The 10,056-nt window shown below is 39.2% G+C and overlaps 1 long non-coding RNA gene across 1 annotated transcript; it reads right to left on the bottom strand.

Moving 5' to 3' along the window:
• Nucleotides 1–7,944: 7,944 nt before the first annotated feature.
• LOC114679258 (uncharacterized) lies at nucleotides 7,945–9,408 on the bottom strand. The gene is made up of 2 exons (XR_003730967.2): nucleotides 9,322–9,408; nucleotides 7,945–8,755 (listed from the first exon to the last, which is right to left on the bottom strand). It is a non-coding gene; the product is annotated as an uncharacterized LOC114679258 (long non-coding RNA).
• Between the last annotated feature and the right edge of the window lie 648 nt (nucleotides 9,409–10,056).

Below are 10,056 nucleotides of genomic sequence, written 5' to 3'. Positions count from 1 at the left end.
ATCCAGAAGATCTAGCTAAGATATTTGAGGAAGGTGGCTACACTGAACAACAGATTTTCAATATAGACAAAACAGCCTTTTTTTTTTTTTGGAAGAAGATGCCATCTAGGACTTTCATAGCTAGAGAGAAGAAGTCAATGCCTAGCTTCAAATCTTCAAAGGGCAGGCTGACTCTCTTGTTAGGGGCTAATGCAGCTGGTGACTTTAAGTTGAAGCCAATGCTCATTTGCCATTCAGAAAATCCTAGGGCTCTTATGAATGATGTTACATCTACTCTGCCTGTGCTCTATAAATGAAACAACAAAGCCTGGATGACAGCACATCTGCTTCTAACCTTAACTGCTGAATATTTTAAGCCCACTGTCGAGACCTACCACTTAGAAGAAAATATTCCTTTAGAAATACTACTGCTTATTAACAATACACCAAAACCCTAGAACTCTGATGGAGATGCGCAAGGATATTCATGTTTTTTTTCATGCCTGCTAACATAACACACATTTTGTAGCCCATGCATCATTGAAGCATTTTGACTTTCAAGTCTTATTATTTAAGAATTACATTTTATAAGGCTATAGCTGCCATAGATAGTAATTCCTCTGATGGATCTGCACAAAGTAAATTGAGAAACTTCTGGAAAGGATTCACCATTCTAGATGCCATTAAGAACATTTCTGATTCGTGGGAGGAGGTCAAAATAACAATATTAGCAGAAGTTTGAAATAAGTTGACTCCAGTTTTCATGGATGACTTTGGGGAGTTCAAGACTTCAGTGGAGAAAGTAACTTCAGATGTGGTAGAAATACCAAGAGAACTAGAATTAGAAATGGAGCTTGAAGATGTGACTGAATTTCTGCAACCACATGATAAAATTTGAATAGATGGGGAATTGTTTCTTATGGAGAAGGAAAAAAGTAGAATCTATTTCTGGTAAAGATGTAGTGAACATTGTTGGAATGACAACAAAGGATTTAGAATGTTATATAAACGTAATTGATAGAGCAATGGCAGGGTTTAAGAGGATGGACTTCAATTTTGAAAGAAGTTCTACTGTGGGTAAAATGCTATCAAACAGCATCATATGCTAGTTGTGAAAGAAAACCTTAATTGTTGTGTTATTTTTAAAAATTGCCAGAGCCATCCCAGCCTTCAGCAACTGCCACCTCGATCAGCAAGCAGCCATCAACGTCTAGCCAAGATCTTCCTCCAGCAAAAAGATGATAAGGCTTAGATGATTGTTAGCATTTTTTTATTTTTAAATTATTTTATTTTATTTCTCAGACAGGATCTTACTTTGTCACCCTGGAATGCAGTGGCACAATCATAGCTTACTGTATCCTCAACCTCCCAGCCTCAACGGTTCCTCCTACCTCTGCCTCCCAAACAGGTAAGACTACAGATGCGCCCTACCACACCTGGCTAAGTTTTGGATTTTTTTTTTTTTTGTAGATGGGGTTTTGCTATGTTGCTCAGGCTGGTCTTAAACTCCTGGGCTCAAGTGATTCGCCCACCTTGGCCTCTCAAAGTGCTGGAGTTAGAGGCGTGAGCCACCGTGCCCAGCCAATCATTAGCATTTTTTAGCAATAAAATATAAAATTAGCGTATGTACAAATTTTTTTTAGACATAAGGCTATTTCATTCTTAATAGAATGCTTTATTTTAGTGTAAATATGACTTTTATATGCACTGGTAAATAAAAGTATTCATGTGACTCGCTTTATTGCAACATTTACTTTATCACAGCAGCCTGGAACTCAATCCACAATATCTCTAAGGTATGCCTGTATTCATGTATCCAGAGCCTGGAACATGAGCTTGTTAGCAGCAAGGGGCTGTGATCTTTTCTTTGTGACTGCACAGCTTCTAGTCCAGGCCTCCTGGGAGCTGGTAGATATTTGCTGAGTGAATAAATGAATGCCCAAATGAAGGCCAACCAGGGACATGAGCTAGATGGTGAAGACTTCAGACAGGAAACCAGCCCAGAGAGAGGGAGGCTGGTGATGGATGGGGACAATGCCGGAATGCCAAATAGAAGTAGTGCAAAAAGTCACACACCAGGGCAAACGCCACACCCAGGCCAATTCCCACATAGGTTTTTGTTGTTGGTGATGGTGGTGCCCCCAAATTCTACATCCTACAGGGAAGCTATAGATTTTCTTGGTGGCCCTTCAGACAGGCAGCTTGGTCCTGGCCTTAGAGTATCTAAGGAAACTATAGAGAGATGGCTTAACCAGAGGCCAGGTGTGGGTTGCCTTTGGTGCTAGGGTCTCTGACTCTGACTTGCATGACTGCATACTTCCTGTTTGGAGCAGAGACAGAAATCATGAGGTCATTTGTGTGTGAGGCACCTTTGGGCTCTTTTTTGCACAGTAGGCCAGAACTATTGCAAAATGCGTTTGATCATGTCATTAGTAGCAGTTCTTTTTTTTTCTTTTCTTTTCCCTTCTTAATTGAGACCCACCATTTGGCACTGGAAGATTACACTCAATGGGCATCACAGGCCCCCAAAATGGGTACACTCAGACTCAAGCAACATTTATTTATTTATCCTTAAAAACCTTTTATTATAGAAAATATGAACCATCACACACTCATTTAATATCTTCAACAATTATCAACTCCTACAAACTGCCTCCTCCTGAAGATAATTCAGGCAAAATATAATTTCATAATCTGGAGGCTAAAAATTATTATCTTTGTCACTACTACCATCATCACTACCACCATCACCATTATGCTCAAAACTCCTTTGAGAGTCTGATAAGAACTATGGACTTTATCATCAGAAACATGCATCTACCTGCCTGTACCCCCAATCCTGTGTTCCAGTGAAGGTTTTCACAATTCTTGAGGTTTTGCCAAGGCGTTGTGTTAAGAAACCTTGTTTTGGATTGAAGTAATCAGTTCTGGTCTTAATTCTTGGACCTCCATCAGTCAAGAAGACTGCTGATTAAAGCAAAGACGATGTGATATTCCTCAGCAGAATGGAGAAGTGCAGGACCTCCAATCCCGATTCATTACTTTAGTGCATCTCTGAGGAGTCACTTGCATTACTATGAAGCACAAATTATTATTTTCATTGAAGGTGGAAGTAGCTCAAAGCCTTTAAAAGTAATACTTATGAATATGTAATAAAAAGTTAGTCTGGGTTTATTGAAGTAGCAGATACTTTCAATGAATATTGATGAAGAAATATGAGACTAAAAAAGATACTAGGTTATAATACCAATGCACTGAAATTGAGAAAGATAAATTTTAACAAAAAATGATTAAAGAAATTGATGCTGATATAATTTTTATATGTTCCAAATTTTTTAAGGGACAAGAAATTACTTTGGAATGAAGCCAGCAAATGATGTGTTTAAATGCCAGCCTGGCTACAGTTGTGTCATTACTAACTTTCACTAAGTATTGAAAAATCTATATGGGGTGTATTTCGATTCCTAATTTTGCTCATTTTAAAAGAGAAAAGTTAAAAAGGGGAATCCATCACCAGCCTGGTATTTAAGCTCATAATCAAGATGACCAGCATAACATTTAAGATACAAGCTGCTGAAAATAATTGATCATCTTATGTGCAGACAGTCTTACTAACATATGGCAAAGATTATAGGCATAAATATGAGAATCAGCATAAAATCCTCTTGCTTAAAAGTACTAAATATTGTCATTAAAAAATAGTAGACATTATTAGGTAACCAAGCAGATCTCTTCTTCTCAGGGCCTCAGAATGATTTCCTTCCATTTCTGCCATCTACCTTCTCTTCTGCTAAACCCATCTTCAATTCCCTCTGCAGTGGTAGTCAGGCTTCCCCATTCCTTAAGGGTTCTCCTTGACCATTTAGAAAGATAGTGATGGCAATCACTTAATTAACTGCATCATTATCTCCTAAGTGGCTTCACCGGGGAGATCTGAGCTCACCTTTGGGATCTTTACCTATTTTTTAAATCACTCTACCATCTTCAGCCTAGTATATTTAATAGAATTAAGAGTAAGCATGCTAACTTCTGACTTGGTCTCTCTCCTTCTCTCTCTCTTTTGCCCTCTCCACACACATGCGTGCATGCGCGCATACACACACACACACACACACACACACACACACACACACACACACACACACACACACTTTACCCTTCTGTGTGAGCTCAGACTTTCATTACAGAAATAATGTATACCCAGAATTTCTAGATACTTAGGAAAAGTTTGAGCATGTCTTTAGTCGGCCCATCTTTCTAGAACGAAAAGCTTGTCTTAGTTTGCTGCTATCTCTGCTTGGCCTGTGTAGTGTTGGCTTCATCCTCAGATTCCACAATACAGTTTCTAGAAGGAGCTAGGCTTCTCTCTTCTGGTACCGAGATGACATCAACAGTTCCAGGTGTTCACATCAACAAATTTAGAGGAAAAGTGATGGTCTCTTCTGGTAGTTTTATTGAAAAAGGGAATAGTTTCGCTTTCCTGGAAACTCCCTGGTCTCACTGGCTGACGCTGGGCTGTATGCCCCTGAGCCAGTCACTGTGGCTGGGGATGGCACAGGCTGAGTGGCTGAAGCCCTCAGGGAGCTCACCCCAACACTCTTCAAGCCACATGGGTGATAATGGGACAAAAAATAACAGTATTCTGTCCAGAAGGAGGGTGAATATGTGCTGGACAGCCAGCAATGGATGTCCCTTTTACTTCCCTTTCTTTGTGAGACCGAGTTTCACTCTGTCACCCAGGCTGGAGTGCAGTGGCCTGATCTTGGCTCACTGCCACCTCCACCTTCTGTGCTCAAGCGATCCTTCTACTTCAGCCTCCCGAGTAGCTGGGACTACAGGTGCATGCCACCACGCCTGGCAAATTTTTTATGGAGATGGGGTTTCACCATGTTGCCCAGGCTGGTCTCGAACTCCTGAGCTCAAGCAATCCACCTGCCTCAGCCTCCCAAAGTGCTGGGATTACAGGCATGAGCCACCATGCCCAGCCCATTTTACTTTCCTTTTTGCTTTTACCTGGCCACATGTTTAGTGAGATGTGTCCAGGTGCTTGTTACACCAAAATGTGGGGGTTTGCAATGGTGGGGTCATCAAATGGGGATCAGGAAAAAGATATGCAATATCTTCATCTGCAGGCAGACAAGTTCAGTTTTACTGTTATTTAGTTAAGTCTGTTATTAGGACTTAAAAGCCCTACAAGTCTAAAAGTCAAGATAGAAAGCAGAGAGTTTGTAATACCTGTGGTTGATGATACTAATGCTATCATCAATAATCATAATGACATAGCTGTATAGAAACTTACTATTTATAGAACACTTTTACACTCATTTACATTTAATGGTATATGTAAGGCAAGTGTGAATTTCATTCCTAGTAGCAGAATCCCCACAAACATACCAAATAACCCAGGAACTTGTAGAAGTAACAGCTTGTGCTAAAATTAAAATGTTATTTTGGCATGTAAGTAAATACGTGCTTCAGATTATAACATTAGCTACTCAAAGGTTTATGTACAAAAGATATTTACGATAACAAAAATTGGAAGCTACATGAATATTGAACACTAATAGAATGTCTCAACAGATCATGATATCAACTCGATTGCATTATCAGTAGATGATTTTAAAATCATGCCCTTAAAGAATGTCTAATGACAGGAAAAGTTCATTGTATAAGCGATAAAAGCAATTTTAAAATCTGAATGAACCTATATATTGAATGTGTTTCCACAAACAAACGCATACGAATACAAAGAGTGCACAAGCCTTGGGTGATGCTGGGAGTATTTGGGAATTGTTGTAGCTGGCTCCAGCCAATCAGAAGGGACACCTCTGTTCTCCATTGGTGTGTCCATGCCAGTATTTCCCGACTCATTATCTATCCTCAAAAAATCAACAGTGATAAGATTATGAGGTTGATTTTTCTTTTCTTCTTTTAGTTTTAAAAAAATTTTTGTGCCTGTCTCTGTTTTCTAAATTCTGTATGCTGAGAATGTGTTGTTTATAATAAGAATTAATAGAATATGATGCCTTAATGTTCCTTTTAGTGAAAGTAATTTATAATTTCTTAGAATTAGACAATGTTTTTTGCGTTCCTTTCTGTTTCTGTAGCCCTTTCTCACCCTTCACTGGATTTGTCTCCTTTAGTCCATGCAATTTGCAGAGAATACCGGGAATGGGTCAAAAGATATGCTTTTTGAACTGCCCAACGAAGCCAAACTAAATCAACACTATAAAAAAAGAAAAGTCTCCCATCTCTTAGTGCTTATTGGTGTGAAACCACAATGTAACCAGTTATATTTTTAGTGGAGGAGTCATACAGGCCAGCCTACCTATTGACTATAAAAATCTCTTCTCTGTCAACAGAGGAAAATAATTACAGTATTCATTTAACTTTTACGATGCACTGGGCTCCGTTCTAAGCCTTTCCCTGAGATTATTTCCTTTCATCCTCACAACCACCCCACCAAGTAGTTGCCATTATTGCCTTCATTTTTATAGTTGAGGCTTAGAAAGTTCAAGTAATTTGTGCAAGGTCACACAGCTAGCCGTGGTGGAGCTGAGGTTTGATCTGAGAGTCTGACTCCACAGCTTGTGCTCTTAATCAGTTCATTATCCTGCCAACATTATTTCATTTGTGTGTGTAAGAGCCAGCATCGTTTGGAAAATAAGAGTGCAGACACACTATACTTACACACACACACACACATGCGCGTGTGCACGCAAAAGAACATACTGTAGTAGACGCTTAATAAATGATAGATAAGATACGTATTGTTATTAAACCTGTTGGCATTTTAAAATCCTTCTAGTAGACAATGTAGCATAGGACGTAGAACCTCTCGTCTTCAGGGTCTTCTTGCTTTCTACTCTGTGTGGTGGTATCTATGGTCTTTAAGCCTCAGTTTTCTTTCCTATTGAATGGAGATAGGAAAGATAACTTTCAGCACAGTGTGAATTAAACAAGTTAAAATATATAAAGCCCATAGACTAAAGCCTGGTACAAAGTAAGAGCTCAATAAATATTAGTTGTTTCTAAGTGAAATAACTTAGAGATGGAAATGTCTGTCCCTAGGAAGCAACAAAAAGAGGTTTCTACCTGTTCATCAGTAAGGCTTCCATGACATCAAAAGGGAAGGCACAGACTCTCAAATCATAAAGGTCAGCATGGAGCATTTAGTCATTATCTTCATTTCCATGTGCCTGATATTTATTTGCACTATATATTCCAGATTTTTCCCCCTTGAATAGCCACCTCCTAAAAGGCCCTGCTTTGCTCTGTAGTTTGGTTAAGACAGTCCCTCACTGATTTTACATATACTGCTCTTATGTTGTTTTAAGATTAGAGTGAATTTCAGCTGGCAAGGGTTTCCATGATTGATTGTAAGTTCTATCCATTCATAATATGGCTGAAGTGAAGAGAAACGTGACCAGTGGTTTGAAGTTAACATGGTACAAGGCTAATGGGACACTAATTGAGCAGTGAACGCCTAATTAGGAATCACTAAGGGCTTGAGCTGGCATGTGGGGAGTGAAGGTTCCCAGTGAATGCTGAGTTGTGGATTTTGGGAAAAGGACTAACTAAGCTTGGGCGTGTCTACACTCTTCTTGCAGCCCAATGGTCCTTGTCATTCCACATTTTCTGGGCAAGCGACAGCTTCTGGGAAAGAAATTCTGATTTGTGGGATTGAAAAGATGGTAAGAGAAAGTGCTCCCTCTCCTCCTCCACCCCCCACCAAGGGTGAAGAGAACAAGCAATTGATTTCTGAGGCAGGAGATCTCTAAACAATTGTGTACTCCCTGATAATTTGGGGAGCTGCTAACATTTATGGAAATGGGAATATATTTAAAATTCAAACGTATAATTTCTAGCTATTTCCAACCTCCCATATGTGTATCACCAAAAGTGAATTTTGAGAGCAGTAGTGGGAAAATACTGCCTGGGGATAAAGAAAAGTTACCTCAGGAGTCTGGTTTCTATATTAATTTATTTCACAATAAGAGCAAATTCCTTTCCCTAGGGGAGTATTTGACAGAGTAATTGCACTAGGGAACAGTCACTGTTTCATTTCGTTTTCTTTCTCTCTTTTAAACTTTCTTTGTAAAGCAGAGTGTCATAAATCTTCCTGAAAGAGCAGCTTAAACAAGATATGTGGGCTCTGAGATACAGGTTTTATTTGTGCATGTGTACACGTATATGATGAGTATATACACATTCATTCATTCATTGTTGGATTTCAGAATGACATTTTCAACAATTAAAAGTGCAAGTTAAAATGTGTGAGATTAGAGACACTATGAAGTGCATCTTTCCAGATTTAGAGAGGGTAAGAGAATGCAAATCATCTATATATTACTGATCAGGAACAAAAGCCATAGACCTAAACTTGACTTGCACTGCTTCTGACCCAAGTAGTAATGATTTTCTTACTTATAAAGATTGCTAAACATTTCAATTGTATCTATAATACAAATTTTAGACAACAAACTCCTATACATGTGATGGTTTTAATGGTCAATATCCAATTATTAATAAAAAAAAATGCTTAAAGGTAGAGGGATCTGAGAGGCATGCCTTTCTGAACTCTAGCCTTTGATTGAGACCTGCGCTCCAGTATCCTGTAAAACGCAGCAGCCTCCTGGTTCCAGCCTCCTTCTCACCATCCCCAGGGTCTTAGTACTGTCACAGGCTCTTATTAAGGTCTGGAAAATCTCTAATAAACTCAGCTGCACCAAGGTTTAGGGACTGAAGCTGTTGTTCCTCCCATGAGCATTTGTAGCTGCAAAGACAACACAAGTCAGAGGGACGGATTCCACTATTAGAAACATGGAGTTTCATGTGTGAGGAGGATATATTTCAGGATGGGGGGTTTTCTGGCCTATCTCAGTTATTATCATGAACAAAGCATGCAAGTAATGCTCACGCGCTGCATTCTGCAAGGAAAACGAATGCTTACAAAAATAGAAGTGTTACACAAATTTTAAAAAGTAAGAGAGGTAATCAAAGCTACCAGAAAGATAAGAAGAGAAAAATAAATTGATTCTAAAGGGTTCAAAAAGATATTAAATTATGATATTATTACTATTATTTTCATTACTACAAAGACAATATAACACCAAGAAAGTTAGGGAATTGACAAACATAGTTCTCATACTCCTTTTCCCAGTAGGAGAATTACTCTTTTTAAAAAACTTATGTTCCAACAATCTCATTTTCTAGATTAAGAAACCGTTATTTAAAAAACGAACTCATGTGCCGATGATTACATAGGTCAGACAGAACTCATCAAGACTGACAAACAGGACCTACTTTTAAGAAAGGCTTATATATTATTTTGGAAAGTACCTTGCTGATTTTCAAGTACCGTCAACTCATGCCAGCCTGTGTCCAATAAAGACTCCACGATTGAAACATTGCATTGGATTGCATTCTCTTTGTCTTGCAATAGGAATGAGAGTCCTTTACGGGCATCTCCATAGCCCTAGAACAAATTATGAAGGGAAAACTGGGACAGATGCCAGCATTCCTAACTCGAAGCCCAGCTCATCCCCTCCTGTACTTTGCTACTTTTATTGATTGAATTGTTAAGTCTAGAATGGATGCTGTTCATAGATTTCTCTGCACGATTTGTCCTTTTAGATAAGGGGGGTGCTTCTTTTCATGTGAAAATAAGTTTGGGTTGAGAACAAAAAGAAACAATTCTGTGGGGAAGTTAATATTATGGCCTTTGATAGCAGATGAGGAAACCAAGACTCAGAAGGTTGAGTGGGGAGACCGAGTCAGGTGCTGACTAAGGCCTTCATCCCTCCAAAGCCCATGATCTCAAACACTGTGCCAAGGCAGAAAATCTGTAGGAGGCATGGTATTGCTCCTCAATTCTATGTCTTGCCAGACATTGCTAGTTAAGATACTCTTTTCTCTTGAGTCCAAACAGCCTCAGAATCCTCTCAACACAGCACAGTTACTACCAACCAATGCAAACTGACTGTTGTGTGAAACCTATTGGGCCCCAGAACTGCAAACCTCCCCTGAATTAGGCTTATATGGTGGGTAGAGCCCTGAACATCTGCCTGGATCACT

This window comes from Macaca mulatta, chromosome 7 (genome assembly GCF_049350105.2).
Source record: "Macaca mulatta isolate MMU2019108-1 chromosome 7, T2T-MMU8v2.0, whole genome shotgun sequence".
In the NCBI taxonomy this organism is placed as follows: domain Eukaryota; kingdom Metazoa; phylum Chordata; class Mammalia; order Primates; family Cercopithecidae; genus Macaca; species Macaca mulatta.
Note: the sequence above shows the minus strand (reverse complement) of the source record. Positions and strands in the feature narration are given on the sequence as shown.